The 15,026-nt window shown below is 37.5% G+C and overlaps 1 protein-coding gene across 4 annotated transcripts in view; it reads right to left on the bottom strand.

Moving 5' to 3' along the window:
- Window positions 1–15,026, bottom strand: part of NEGR1 (neuronal growth regulator 1) — a 643,647-nt gene that overhangs the window by 541,077 nt on the left and 87,544 nt on the right. The window lies entirely within an intron of this gene.

Below are 15,026 nucleotides of genomic sequence, written 5' to 3'. Positions count from 1 at the left end.
TCATCCGCAAATGTTACCACCTCACCGGTTTACCCCTTTTTCCAGATCATTTATGAATATGTTGAATAGGACTGGGCCCAGTACAGACCTCTGGGGGACATCACTATTTATCTCTCTCCATTCTGAGAATTGACCACTTATTGCTACCTGTTGTTTCCTATCTTTTAACCAGTTACTGATCCATGAGAGGACCTCTTATCCCATGAGAGCTTACTTTGCTTAAGTGCCTTTGGTGAGGGACCTTGTGAAAGAATTTCTGAAAATATAAATCCACTATATTCACTGGTTCCCCCTTGTCTACATGCTTATTGACCTCCTCAGAGAATTCTAGTAGAATGATAAGGCATGATCTCCCTTTACAAAAATCATATAAACTCTTCACCAAATTATGATCATCTATGTGTCTGACAATTTTGTTCTTTACTATAGTTTCAACCACTTTGCCCAGTACTGAAGTCAGGTTTATCAGCCTGTAATTGCCGGCATCACCTCTGGAGCCTTATTTAAAAATTGGCATCAGATTAGCTATCCTTGAGTCATTTGGTACAGAGGCTTATTTAAATGATAAGTTACAAATAACAGTTAGTAGTTCTGTAATTTCACATTTAACTCCCTTCAGAACTCTTGGGTGAATACCACCTGGTCCTGGTGACTTATTACTCTTTAATTTACCAGTTTGTTCCAAAACCTCCTCTAATGACACCTCAATCTGGGACTGTTTCTCAAATTTGTCTCCTAAAAAGAATGGCTCAGGTTTGGGAATCTCCCTCACATCCTCAGCTGTGAAGACTGATGCGAAGAATTAATTTAGTTTCTCCGCAATGGCCTTGTCATTCTTGAATGCTCCATTAGCATCCTGATCATCCCGTGGCCCTACTGGTTGTTTAGCAGGCTTTCTGCTTCAGATGTACTTAAAAAATGTTTACTATCACTTTTTGAGTCTCAGGCTAGCTGTTCTTCAAATTCTTTTTTGGCCTTCCTGATTATATTTTTACACTTCATTTGCCAGAGTTTGTGCTCCTTTCTATTTTCCTCACTAAGCTTTAACTCCCACTTTTTAAAGGATACCTTTTTGTCTCTCACTGCCTCTTTTACTTTGTTGTTTACCCAATACATTTAAGCTTCTATTATGCATCAGTGCAGCTGCGCCAATGTACCACGGTAGTGCAGACATACATACTGTGTTCCCTCCCCCAACTTTGTTCCTTACAGATGGTATATTCCTTGCTGGAGGTAAGCTTTCTGCTTTACAGTTGCGAGTCCCTGTCACCTGTTGTATTGCTGTTTAAAAGTAAGTGCACAGCGCTTATGAATGCTCATTGATTGTGAGGACTCACAAACTCAATAAGGATTTTTATTATTTATTGGATGGACTGCAGTGTTCAGAGTCCTCAGTCAAGATCATTATATTAGGAAAGGCCTCAGAGCCCTTGCTCCATGGGGGAAAATGTAAAAAGTTGCCTTTCAATTGAATATATGTATTGCCTTTCAATTTAATTGACTATCCTCTTGTCATTGTATTATGATGAGAAAGAGTAAACAAGAGGGTAGGGAAGGGGGCTGGATGTGGCCCTCTATGCATAAGCCCACTCCCATTTTTGCCCTCTAGCTCTAAATGTTCCACAGCCAGGCCCTGCTCCACAAGATGTCAGGAAGTTTTAGAAAATTTACATCAGGTACAGCAAAAAGGAAGGGAAAAGAGAGCGAGAGGAGCAGATTACATGAGCATGTAAGAACAGTCATAATGGGTCAAACCAATGGTCCTTCTAGGCCAGTATTCTGTCTCCCCACAGAGGTCAATGCCAGATGCTTCAGAAAGAACGAACAAAACAGATAATCAAATGATCCATCGCCTGTTGTTCATTACCAGCTTCTGTCAGTCAGAGGCTAGGGACACCCAGAGCATGTGGTTGCATCTCTGACTATTCTGTATAACAGCCATTGGTGGACCTGTCCTCAATAAATTTATCTAATTCTTTTCTGAACCTTGGTATACTTTTGGCCTTCACAACATCCCCTGGCAATGAGTTCCACAGGTTCACTGTGCATTGTGTGAAGATTAAAAGACAAAGTTGCACTTGAAAGGATTTTGACTCCTGGTATCTCTTCAAATGTAGAATCATCACAGGAAACTGATCAAGAAAAGTTTTTTTAGAGGTGCATAAAGAAAACAGGGGGCAAGAAACATTGTCTAACTGTTATGCTACTATATCGCAATAAGTGGATAATAGTAGCTACAACTCAGAAGACATTCCATTAACTCTAGTATCTGTTTTTAAAGCCAGTGATTCTTCAACGTTGCCCTGATTCATTGATGACAAAACAAGAATACCCATAGTGAAACATGGGCCCTTGCAAGTTAAAGATAAAAGTCATAATGGAAGCAAGTTACTGAAGAAAATTAAGAAAGAAAATTGAAACATGGAGAAAATGTACAATGACACTGGCTCATTTAGTCCAGTTAAGTGGATGTAGTGTTCTGTTTTTGTTGCAAATTATCTGGTGTTCATAAGTAAAGTCTCATTGATGGTGGTTTTTGGGAATGGCAATGTATCCACAAAATTCTCAAAACTCGTAAGAAAATTCCTGTTTGCACTGGAAATACAGTGAAGTGGAAAGAATTGGAACCACAAATGAAAACTGCATCTACAATTGACCACACTTCACAATAATTGCTCAAAACTGAGTCACAACACTTGCAAGATATATTTGAAGGAATTATAGCGATTGTTCTTTACTTAGCTTAATGGAACCTAGCATTTTATGGATCCACGGAGAAACTTAACGAGAGTGGAAATTGAAACTTCTTAGGCCAAGTTGAGTTAATGGATAAATTTAAGACTGTGATGAAGAAAATATAAGATAGTTCTTTGCAAAAGGAGAAAGACACCATTATTTAAGCCCTACAAGACAAAATGATATCATTGTGAAGTCCTCAAAAAGCAACAGGTATAATTATTAACATAAAATAGTATTCCATTATTTTGTACTGAACATCTGATATCAGTCAGATGCAACAGTCTGTCATTTTGAGGCACGTTAAGACGTTAGAGACAGAAGTCAACATTGAAGAGCAGTTCCTATCATTTCTGAATATGCAGAAAACTACTGGAAAGGCTTTGTCAGATGAGATACTTTAGGAGTTATCCATACATGATACAACATTTGATAATTACAGGGGAAAGGAATATGGTAATGGAGCTAACAGGACAGGACAACATAAGTGTGCTAGCTCATTTAATTCAAAAGAACAATAATGTATTTTTTATTCTTTGCAGATGACATTCTTTAAATCTAGTGCTGAGTGATGCAGCACATTCCACAAACTCATTGAATTTTTCGTTTTGTGTTCTTCAATATATGTACACTATATTTGCAGTGTCAAGCAGTAGGTGGACAGTTTTGAAATCCTATGCAAAAACAACATTAAAGCCTCTGTCTATCACAAGATGGAAGGGCAAAATTGAAAGTGTCAGAGCTATGTGGTTTCAGACACAAAGTGTGCAATTGGCGCTGTTGAAATTGAGAGAAACAATAAGAGATACTGTGATATTGATAATCTCATCAAATTAATTGGAACTACTCAGACAGAAATACAAAATTATCATGAAAATGGAGTTGAAGAGGCGTTGTTAATTACTATACAGACAGCAGAAGAAACATCAGTGCCTGCGGAACTGGTTGAAACATGAGTCCACAGAAAGATGTTGTTTAGCTACAAAGCAAAGGATCAAGTTATCGGTGATGAAGAAAAGACATTTAAATTTGACTGCTTCCATATTGCTATAGATGCTTCTCTGGTGGAGCTGGGAGAACATTTTGAATTATTGCATGAGTGTGTCTGAATTCCTGCGTGATGTGAAAAACACTGTGAATCCCCCCCCACAACAAAGTGCATTGAAAAAAATGTTGCTGTAACCTGGAATCTATTCTGATGGCAGTACTGTAGATGGGTATGACCTAGAACATGAACCCCACAGTCTTTCTGGCATTTTGCCGAAGCCTGCACTTGATATACTTAAATTCATTTTCAGGAGCGTTTATCCCCAATGTACCCAAACACATCTATTGCTCTACAAGCGCTTCTCACAGCTCCAGTCTCTGGGGGGTCTGCAGAAAGCAGTTTCTCAAAGCTTAAATTAATAAAAACTTATCTGATGTCTACCAAGTCTCAAGAATGTTTGGTAGAACTAGTTACATTGTCCATACAAAGCAACATTTGCAAGGCACTGGACTTCAAGAACATAACAGAAGAATTTGTCAATAGAGCACTCCATTACTCAGGATAAGCAAGGTAATAAAAAACATTCATTATACTTTTTTTCAGTAGTTATCCACTGACAAGAGTAACATGTGACAGACAATTTTAGGTTGAAAGGTATTCACAGCCCATTACTAGTTGTGGATTTCTATAGATTATGTGCATAGTTTGATTAAGTTAATAATGGAATATTATTAATGGAAAGGGGTCCACTCGGTTCCCTCGCAGGGAGCCTCCCAATTTTTTGCTATGGCACTAGTCAAATATCCATTTTTGTGTGGATGTGGTCCATACATTTTCCAAACATTTGCGAATCTTGTTTTCTTTCCAATATATTTTTAATTTCCAGCCACTGAACCTTTGTGGTCTCGAAGCCTAACTATTGACTTCAAGCTATGTGTATAGTGATTGCAGAAATTGGCCCTCAAAGTATTGAGAATAAATTCTCCTAGCTCAGATGAGGAACTGCCCTTCGATTTATCAGTTGTGCCTATCTCACATTACAATGAAACATCAGAAGGTTGGTCTGTGCTTTATCACACCTTGAACACCTCATACTGGCAAATGCAAGGCATCGTTTTCTAAAGCCTCAGCACAGTGAAGGAGACTACACAGAAAGAGTAAGAAGTGAAATGAAAATGTTCAAGTTTAAAAATAGTACCAAAGAACATATCCGGGCAATGGAAAGGCTCTTGAAGGGCCAGATTTTCATCATTAGTGAAATTTTGTCTTCTTTGTTTCAGTCCTTAGTATGTTGACAGGTTCTTTCTGCTAACGTAGAAACTGTTGGAACATTGTTGTAAAAAGTCATTTTCAAATTCCACTAGCACATATTTAGGAATACATATTTGTAAAACAGTACATCTGTGTATTAACAGTGAAAAATAAATGAAATTCTGAACCAATACCAAAAATCTAAACAAAATTTATACTAGATTCCATAAGTACCTTTCCTGTATGGAAGCTATTTTTATTTCCAGATGGTATCTAAAATATTTGGGTCTGCATTCTAAGAGCCTGTCAGCTGTATCTTGCTGGGTTCTTCACATATCACTGCTCTGAATCCTTCAATAATTTGCCTAGAAGCAATTCATATTTTATAGGCATTAAAGGTCCAAAGATGAGTGTCTTAGACTGAGGAGATCTGCAGATTTCTCTGACATTCATTTATTGTCCTTTAATATTAATTTGAATCACCAGCAATCCTGACACCTGTCATGAAGAACAAACCTTTCAGCCTAGAAAGATACCATGAATTTGTAACTGACACACTTTGACTTGGGAAGAAAAAGTAATTTATCATTTTTTTAAAAAGAATGTATAATGAAAAAAAGAACCCTGGCTGAGCTTCCCCATTAAAAGTGTGAGGTTTAAGTGATAGTGCAAAGATTTTCTATCACAAATCATGGTTAAAAATAACTGGGAAGAAAGGAACTGGATTAAAAGACAGAATTTTCTGAGAATACATTTGAGAGAAATTCTAGTCCTCGTTTGACTCAACTGCTTGATCACTGCAAAGTCCAAAATCTCAGAGTTCCTTTTCTGTACTTTTTCTAATGATATAAAAAAACAATGTATCAAGGTAGAGAAGTTCATTTTTAAATTCTCATGTAAGAAATTCAGTGGTTCTTTGCTGCTATCCAGATGAACTCATTTTGATTAGAGCATGTCACAAATAGGGCATTTCTGAAATGGAACAGCATGCAGCTATGGCCATGAAGCTGCTATAGACTAAAAGTTGGCACTAATACAATGCTGTAGTTGTTACATTCAGATGATGTTTGCAATTTGCCTAAAGAGCAAAAGTGGCACTAAGTCTTTTTAGCACAAGACCAGTATCTGAATTCAAATTTCACTGTTGCCTCAATATTGAGATTATTATTAAAAACAAAAAATCCACCTAATATATCCTGAAATACACGCATGAAGTAGCTTTTAGTATTAGTACAGTCATGTTGGTACTGGAAATAGCTTGGACACCCTGTTATAGGTACTTGTAATTTATTGTAGCTTTTATATTTCTATAATGTATTACATTATAGAAATTTTAAATATACTTTGGATTACAATATATTCCTCTATGCTCTAATCAAACAGATTCTGGGCCAGATCCTCAGCTGGCATAGATGAGCATAATTCTGAAGTCAGTGAAGCTGTGGCAGTTTACAGCAGCTGCATAGCCAGCCCCTGAGTGTAAAGCAGTGATGTAACATTTCATGTTGCTTTATATTTTCCATCTTTTTTTAAATATAGTAACATTTCTATACTGATGCTTAGGTAGTCTCTCTTTATACTCAGCCAGTAATGGTGCTATGTGTTTTACACAAAATAAAAAAAAATACAGATACACTAGTTAATTAATATTTTACGTGATCCAGGACAGTATACATAGGATTAAGTACATATCCGCTTACTTCCTTTGACAGCAAAAAGTAAATTTAAGGTAGCCATTTGGTCCATAAACATTGTACAAAATCTGGACAGGATCCACCCCAAGTCTGGGGGGAGACTCAGTGGTTTAAGCATTAGCCTGTTAAACCCAAGGTTGTGAGTTTAATCCTTGAGGGGGCCATTTAGGGAACTGGGGTAAAAATCTGTCTGTGGCTTTGAGCAGGGAGTTGCACTAGATAACCTCCTGAGATCCCATCCACCCCTAATAGTCTATCTCCTACTTAGCCAGATTTATTACAAGGTCATGTTTCTTTTTCAGAAGGGCAGATAACTCCAGTCACAGCTGTAGTCCCTATTTCTGCCTTTATTGACCTGTCCCACAATTAAATACAATGCACAGAGACACAGAAACATGTCCAGTATATGGCATATATACAGTCATAGGCACTTGTTGTTTTGTGGTCAGTGCTATAAAAAAAAATCTTATCAATCAATAAAATAAGACTTACAACAGAAAGCCCAGCTTTAAGGTTCAGCTAAGTGAATAAAATCTTAAATTTGGAATGAGCAATTCTTGCTATTAAATATTTAAACATTGATGAGAAATTAATCATAGTTTCCAACAAGCAACCACATTTTATCGAATGTTTCCAAATAACAGTTTAAATTAAAGGACATTCTTTCAAGAGCAGCCAAATCACTCATTTCAGTAGCCCTGTCAATTATCCAAAGACAGTCAGATTTCCATTTTTGAATAATTAACATTTGGCAAGCGCTGTAGCTCTGAAGAGCCATTTGCCTTTGTTGTAATCCAAATTCCTCAAAAGTAGAAAATTATTTAGAATGTATCAGTTTTTAAAATAATTTTTCCCCTGTACAGTTCTTCTCTTTAATATCTCATAGTTTTGTGTTTCACATTAGGGAAATTAAGCTAATTGCTAGCACAAATAGATTTCCAGAGTATACCAGTTTCATTGCATATAGTAACAATAGTATAGCTACTGCAAAGTAGTGATATGTGTTGCTGCCTTTGGTAATTTTGGGAGATTACACAGACCCTGTCTTGTGGGCTGGCTGAACAAATGACTTCCGAGAGCCTACACACCCATTAAACTTGGCTTCAGTTCCGCAGTCAGACTAAAGTGGAGCTACTCCCAAGCACAGCATTCTGTCTAGGCAGATCTGATTGTACCAAAAGGACTAATATGAGAAGAGACTATATGAAATTGTATATCATGTTGTCTCAGCTATTATAAGACTAAAGTAATAGCTGCTTTACAAGTATAGAAAAAATCTCTACTTTTATAATTTCTTAACAATCCTACAAAGTGTTATGCATGTACCTAACATTATGCACGGCAAGAGGTCCCACTGACTTCAAGCATTCATTTTGCTGGGGTTATTCACAGTATATAAAGTTATCCATATGCATGCATCTTTGCAGAACCCATTTCAAATAGCATCCATTCATTTCAACTAGAATTGCCGTCTCTAACATATTTTGTATTTTTCGAAACAAACATCTACTTGAAAACAACCACTTTTCAATTCTTTGCAATAGTAAGGTGATGCTGTAACATCCTTCCTAATATGTATATGGTATAGTAGACTATGTTAAAATGAGGCATAATTGTTAAACATGGTAGATTTTTCATTTTTTTAAAACTCCAAATATTATTAGAGTTTTATTTGCTCAGGCTCTTACTCCAGTACTAGATAAACATAATAGTAAATACACACGTGAAGGAAAATCTATAAACCTATACGTAGGTTAAAGTTGTTGTCTTCGGCGGGAGGCTAATATGTCATTTCTTGAGAGGAAAACTTAGCTCATCCATGTATTACACTAGTCGAACCAGGATTCTGGGGTCTCTCATGACTGTTGTATACTCTCAATTCACCTGTTTTCATCATTACTATCCATAGTCTACGTATCATTTTCTGAACTTTTCAGTTGTCCTTTACAAAACACATTTGTAAAATGAAACCAATTGGTTTCATGGCACTAAGTAGAGTTTCTTTGTCAATAAAGCTTCCAAGCAACACTAAATACATTTTCAAAGAAAACAGGTGAGAGAAAGTACAGAAGCTACATTTTTCCAGCAATGGTCTCAGGCACCTGCTTATTTATTTCTCCTTTGCAACATATTTACTATTAAGGAAATATCCTTCCTCTTTTATACAAGCAAATAGACTTGGTTTTCATAGGATTGTTCTGCTCTCTACAGCAGATGCTATCCATACATTTTATTTCACCAATAAAACACAAAACTAACATTTTTATTGCTTTTGAGTTTCTGGTTTCTGAACCTTTATTTTTCAAACCAAGATTTTGTCAAGAAATTGCTCAGATGCCATTTCTTTATAAAAAAACAATCCACTACTCTTCTCAGTGAAAACTCAGAGTTAACATGCAAGAATGACTGAGAGGGAATAAGCTTTACATGCTAATGAAGAAAAATGTCTATTTATTCTAAAACGTGCAGACAACTTGAAAACCATCTTGTTTGCCAGTTTACTGTAGTAATATTTTTGTACTTTCAAATTAGCTATAGATCTACTTCAGCAAAAGGTGTAGCTAACCATCACATGACAGTTATTGTTTCTTAGCATCAGTTTTAATGGTATCTAGATTAGAAAATCTTAATTGGTAGAATGATCTTAGACTACTGTACACAGTTAAGAATCATGTCTATTACGGCATGCATCGTTTAAGAATATTTTACTTATATATGTACATAATGAAGGGCAATCATCAAAAGCTTTGGTTTGGAAACACCAAAAAGTTTATTTACATAGCTACCTACTTAATGATATTCCCCCCATGCCTACTATCTTCTGCAAAGTCCTTGATGTCATTCTGTCCTTCCTTGCAATACTTGTTTTACCAAACTAATGAGAATTCATGGCCTTCCTCCCCGCTCTGTGTCTATAATCTTTCATTAATAACTGACTGAGAAAGTCATCGAAATAGCATGACAGTGTGAAACATTTGCCTCAAATCTTGAATCCTCTTGTACATAGCTTGTGTCCAAGGTGCAATACATTCCAACAAGAGTGAGAGATGACTGTAGCAAAACAAAACATGCAAATTCCATATGAATAACCCAATCTAAAGGAGGGGCCACCTGGGCCAGGAGGAGCATTTTGGTAGGGAAGAGTAGACCACCACTCAGAAAACAACTTTAAGTATTGCAGCCATGAAACTTGTTAGGAGGTTAAGAATGGATTTAAGCAGAATGGGGCTCCGTTTGGGGGTTCAATTTCATTTATCTTAAATTTCCAAGAGATGCAGGTTCCAGTTCATTTCCAACTGCATCAAACCGAACTGTAGAGTTCAGTCTCGGAACAATCTCAAACTGAATCCTGTGGGATTCAAAATTCTAGTTAGGTATTTATTTTCTGATTCTTATTTAACACTATAGCAAACTCAGATGTAAGACAATGGAATTCATTTATACCCTTATCTCACCCAAAAAGTTCTTTGTAGTGGTATCAAAGTGCAATTAAAGTCCACTTTGAACAGTTTGCAGCTTCATTATTCACCCTAAAGTGTATGTCAGAACATCATTTATAGAAATATGCATTATGTATATTCCAGTACATGCTGAGAATATATGAAAATTTTTAGAATAATATTCAGATCCTTTAGAAAGAAAAGTGAGGCAAGAAAGCTGTTCAAAGTGAACTATAATTGTACTTTGATAATACTAAATAGAACTTATTAGGTGAGATGCAAGGGTATAATCACTTCTGAACTGCATTGCTGCTAGGGGATTTGGGTGTGTAACATCTTACACAGCAATGAAATAATACAACTCTATGCTTTCTGCACTGTGCTCCAGATATGTGATTGGCAGAACACCTGGAGTTCATCTGTGTTTCATATTATCTCATTATATCTAACCTCTGAGCCAGATATTCAGCTGGTGTAAACCATTATAGTTCCACTGGAGTCAGTGTTGCTATGCTGATGTACACCAGCTGAGGACCCGGCCTTATATCTCTATTATAGATTGCATTCCAAATCATATATACACACTTTAGAAGGAAAAGTTACGTTGCAAACCTGTTCCAAATGGACTTTAATTGCATTTCAGCAGCACTAAACAGAGCTTTTTGGTTCAGATCACAGAGCATAATGAGTTTTGAACTACATTGCTGGAAGCACTTACACATACAAAGACAGAGGCAGTCACACGCAGCGATGTTTGTGCATGCCAAACCATAAATGCATGCACATTTGATATTACACAGGCAACTGACTGTATTGCTTGCACAAACATAGGCATGCTTGTAAAATTTGCACCTAGCCCTCAGTCACACATTTTAAGGATTCCATTACATTGACATAGAGTCAGCATATACAACGTTCATCTTTTGTAAAATCATAGAAAGGTTGATTTTAAAAGATACTTGTTACAGTTTCTGAGGTAACTGCACCTCTGACTCCTTTGCGATCTCCTTGAGATTATCTCACTTAGGTCTCAGGCCTCTAGCTGTCACCTTTCTTGGGGCAGAATCATGCAATCCATTCCCTCCAGATTGGGGATTTAGGCTGCAGTATCCTGCAATTTACTGTGTTCATTTTAGCAGGTCTGACTTTAGGTCAGCACCTGCAGGCCTGTGCTCTCGAGGGCAACGACAAAACTAACCAATGACCAGCCAGCCTTCATAAAGCAAAGTATTATTTACTGAGAACAAATGCATTACACAGAAAATGTAGCTTCAAAAGACTTTAAACAGTTTTCAGTTCTTTGTTTGCCAGGTCTCTCGAACCAGGTCAAACTAGTATATGCAATTCTCATTCCATCCCACCCCACCCCAGGACATGAGACTTCTTCAGACTTGTTATCTGCCCAGGAATTTACATTAATTTGCCTCTCAGTCATTTTCATTCCTGCAGAAAACCTAAGGCTTCTCGACTTTGGTTTAAATTTTATTTAAAATTTCCCAGGAATTTATCAGTGTTTATAAAAAATAATTATAAAATGTGTGAAAAATCAATAAAACCCAAAAATGAAGGGGCAGGAGGCGGATGGGGGTGTGCATGAAGGGAACCTTCAGCTTCCTGTGGGCCTTTCACTGCAGTGGTCAAGTCTTAGCTGCCAAGACCTGGCTCCCCCAGTGGGCAGAAGAAGTAGATGGGGCCACGTTGCAAGTCTGGGGTCGGAAGGGGGTTCTTTCCAGCAGGGAAAGCAGATGGGGGCTATCACCAGCTCCCTGCCCACTCATGGATATTCAGAAAAGGAGATGGGCAGGGAGACAGATTATAGGGTAGCGAGATAGGCAGGGAGCCCCTCTTGACAGCCAGTACCCAGCTCCCTTCATCTCACTCCCACACAGCTCAGCAGCAGTCTTCACACACTCACTCACTCATGCCCTCAGCCAGCAGTTAAACTTCCTCTGTGCAAGCATGCTGTGCCATCTGGTGGGGGTGGGGAGGAGAGCCAGGTCAAGGGAGTTCCAGCACTTGCAAAATTCAGGTTAAAAAAAAAAAAAATCAGTAAAACTTGAGTAGTTGCTTTTGCAAAAGGCAGGAATTTTGGGTGGGGGGGAAGAATTCAATAAAAAATGAAGGGATTTTAAGAATAGCATGCAACTCACCATTGATCAGGAATACAATTACTAGCGCATGAAGATACACATAACATTTATAAAGTTGATACAACAGTCTTCGACTATTCCATGTGTTCATGGATTTCTGACATAGTGCTGAGCACCTTCTGTGAGGTGCCAAATGCCCACAACTCCTCCTGAAGCTGAAGGCTGATCATGACACAGTCCAGCAGGTACTCAGCACTTTGCAGAACTAGACCCAAGACAGCCAGTTTTCTAGAGAAGAAATGACTTTCCCTAGCTATTTTAAAATAGAGTCCTTATTTATGAAAATTATAATTCTCAGACACCAGATTCATAGCATGTCATTGCTTTGTGTTGATTTTGACTATTGTACATACCTTAGTTCTGGATTAACTAGCAACTGGATTTACTGCACAGTGATTCTAGCTAACATACAACTAGTACATATCAATAATTGGAGCAAATCGATTACTGACAGTTCTCCGTATTTACAGTGAAACAGCTGTGGGCTCACCATACACATTGTATTTTGGTATATGACTCTCTTCCTATAATACTGTAGATAAATCCTGACCTGGGCACAAAATTCAATTACACTGGCTTTGTGCAGGAGAAATGTATAGTCGCCAGACGGATGAAATGCTCCCCACCCAAACTAGCACAGGACAGGTAGCACCAGTGCTGCAATGCTGCAGCTTCTTTTACAGCCCACTGGCTACTCTCCCCAGACTTGGGGATTTGGTTAACCATCATGTAATCACAGACCCGGAGGCCATGTTCCTGCTACGCCCCCGCCCTGTCTAACCTGCTCCCAAATTCCTCTTACCACCCTGCTGTGGAGGAAACCAGAATGGAGCTGTTGTTCGCAGTGCACAGACAACCTAGCATGTTCTCTCCATGGCCCTTACACAGTAGAATAATGATTCCACTACTTTTTTAAAACATTCCTGCTCACAAAAGGAGGTCCAAAACTTGGCTACAATTTAGATTTTCCTTCATTTAAAAAAAAAAAAATCGAGGATCAGACTTTCATCTGGAGTAAATTAGTTTTGCTTCACTGAAAGCAATGGAGCTACTGATTTGCATCAGCTAAGGTATGGTCTCAAATATGCACCACAAATATTTATAGCATTATGATAATTATCCTCATTTATTTATAGCTCTGGAATCAATACCATTGGAACAAATGGTACAGAATATTCACGTAGCTCATTACTTTTTGCATTTTATGCTCTGAACACATAACATATTTTACATTTACTCTGGTAAGATGATCACCAGCTATGCCAAGATTTAAATGATTAACCTTGCTGTAGAATGATCTAGAAGGAAGAATTATTCTGTCTGCCAAAAGCAGTTCTTGTACTTTCAAACACTAATAGACTCTGGCACTACAGTGCAAAAGGTAATGAATTCTGAATTGAATTTTTCATGCATTTTAGTGAAATTCTACGCTGAAACCATAAGATAAAGTAGTTTTTTTGTTTGTTTTTTAAGGAAAAGATCCCCAAACTTCTTACAAATATATACCAGATATTTAGAAAGGCACCTAGAAGTAGAAGCTTCCTCCAAGATTTGTCAGATTTACAGTCGCTGCTTTAACTTAATATACAGTAGTGGAGAGTATGAAACTATCAAGGTCTCATTCCTTTTTTCATTCCTCAAACAGCTGCTACCATCGATGAAGAAGCAGGTGCTGAAGCATGAATGATATTACTGCTAAAAAGAACAGACTATTTGGTTATAACTTTCCTCACTAGAATATTATGTCAAAATACTTTTAAATTCCCTAAAGTGTTCAGGTGGGATAGAAAATTAAACCTCAAAAAGGCATTTAAATAAATATTTGTTTTATTATTCACCTCAAATTCCACTGTTTTCCCTAAATATTTAAATTAATTTGGGGCACCGAAATAACAAGAGATCTATTCATTTATTAACAGGATGTATGAGTACTGCATGGAAGCTGCGTTAGATTTTTTTGGCTCCACAGCCAGAAAGCCTGCTCCTAACTCAGTGGACCAAAAATGAAAGGCGCTGCAGCTTCCTAATGACAGCTTGAATCTTGTGAGCATCATTACGCACAAGATCTGTCTGCTGCAATTTTCATATATTGCAGTTCAACTCCGGACAATGATGCCACTGACAGTGTTTAGGGAGCTAGGCCATTGCTCTGGGGAGACCTTTTCGAATAGCTGTTAAGTTTGCTGTTTGCAATACACTGTAGAGAGCTGTCCTGTGTATAAAAGTTCCTCCTAATGTGCAAGACATTTTAATAGCATTCCAGCATCATACTGCACTAATAGAACATTTTGGGAATAAAGCTTCCAGGAAGTTACCAGTTTCATTTTGAAAGCCAAAAGGGAGTAAGGGTTGGAAGGCTTATTGTATTTCATTGTTATTTGACTCAATAATAGATCTGGAAGTGTTTTTACAGATGAGGCAGACCAATACTGTGACCCTGGGGGGTTGTGGTTTGACTGCAAAACACAAAAGCAATTGTGTGTAATACAAGATTCAGAAACGACTAAGTAGAAAGTAATGTGTTGTAATGCTTTGTCACTTAATGGGCCTCTTGCATATACATGCAAAACCCAATGTGTGTATGAAAGATAGATTTAACACTGTTCCCTGGACATGACAGAAAGAAAGAAATGTTTTCAGTACATAATAAACATGCGTCCAAGCTTTTATATTAGTTATGGGGAGGAGAAAGAATCCCACAGTATTGTACCTTTCAGTGTATCCTATATGCAACAGGAACTGTTATTAAAACTCAGCACCCTTTTGA

This window comes from Gopherus evgoodei, chromosome 8 (assembly GCF_007399415.2).
Source record: "Gopherus evgoodei ecotype Sinaloan lineage chromosome 8, rGopEvg1_v1.p, whole genome shotgun sequence".
NCBI classification, from domain to species: Eukaryota; Metazoa; Chordata; order Testudines; family Testudinidae; genus Gopherus; species Gopherus evgoodei.
This window is presented reverse-complemented; position numbering and strand designations above follow the sequence as displayed.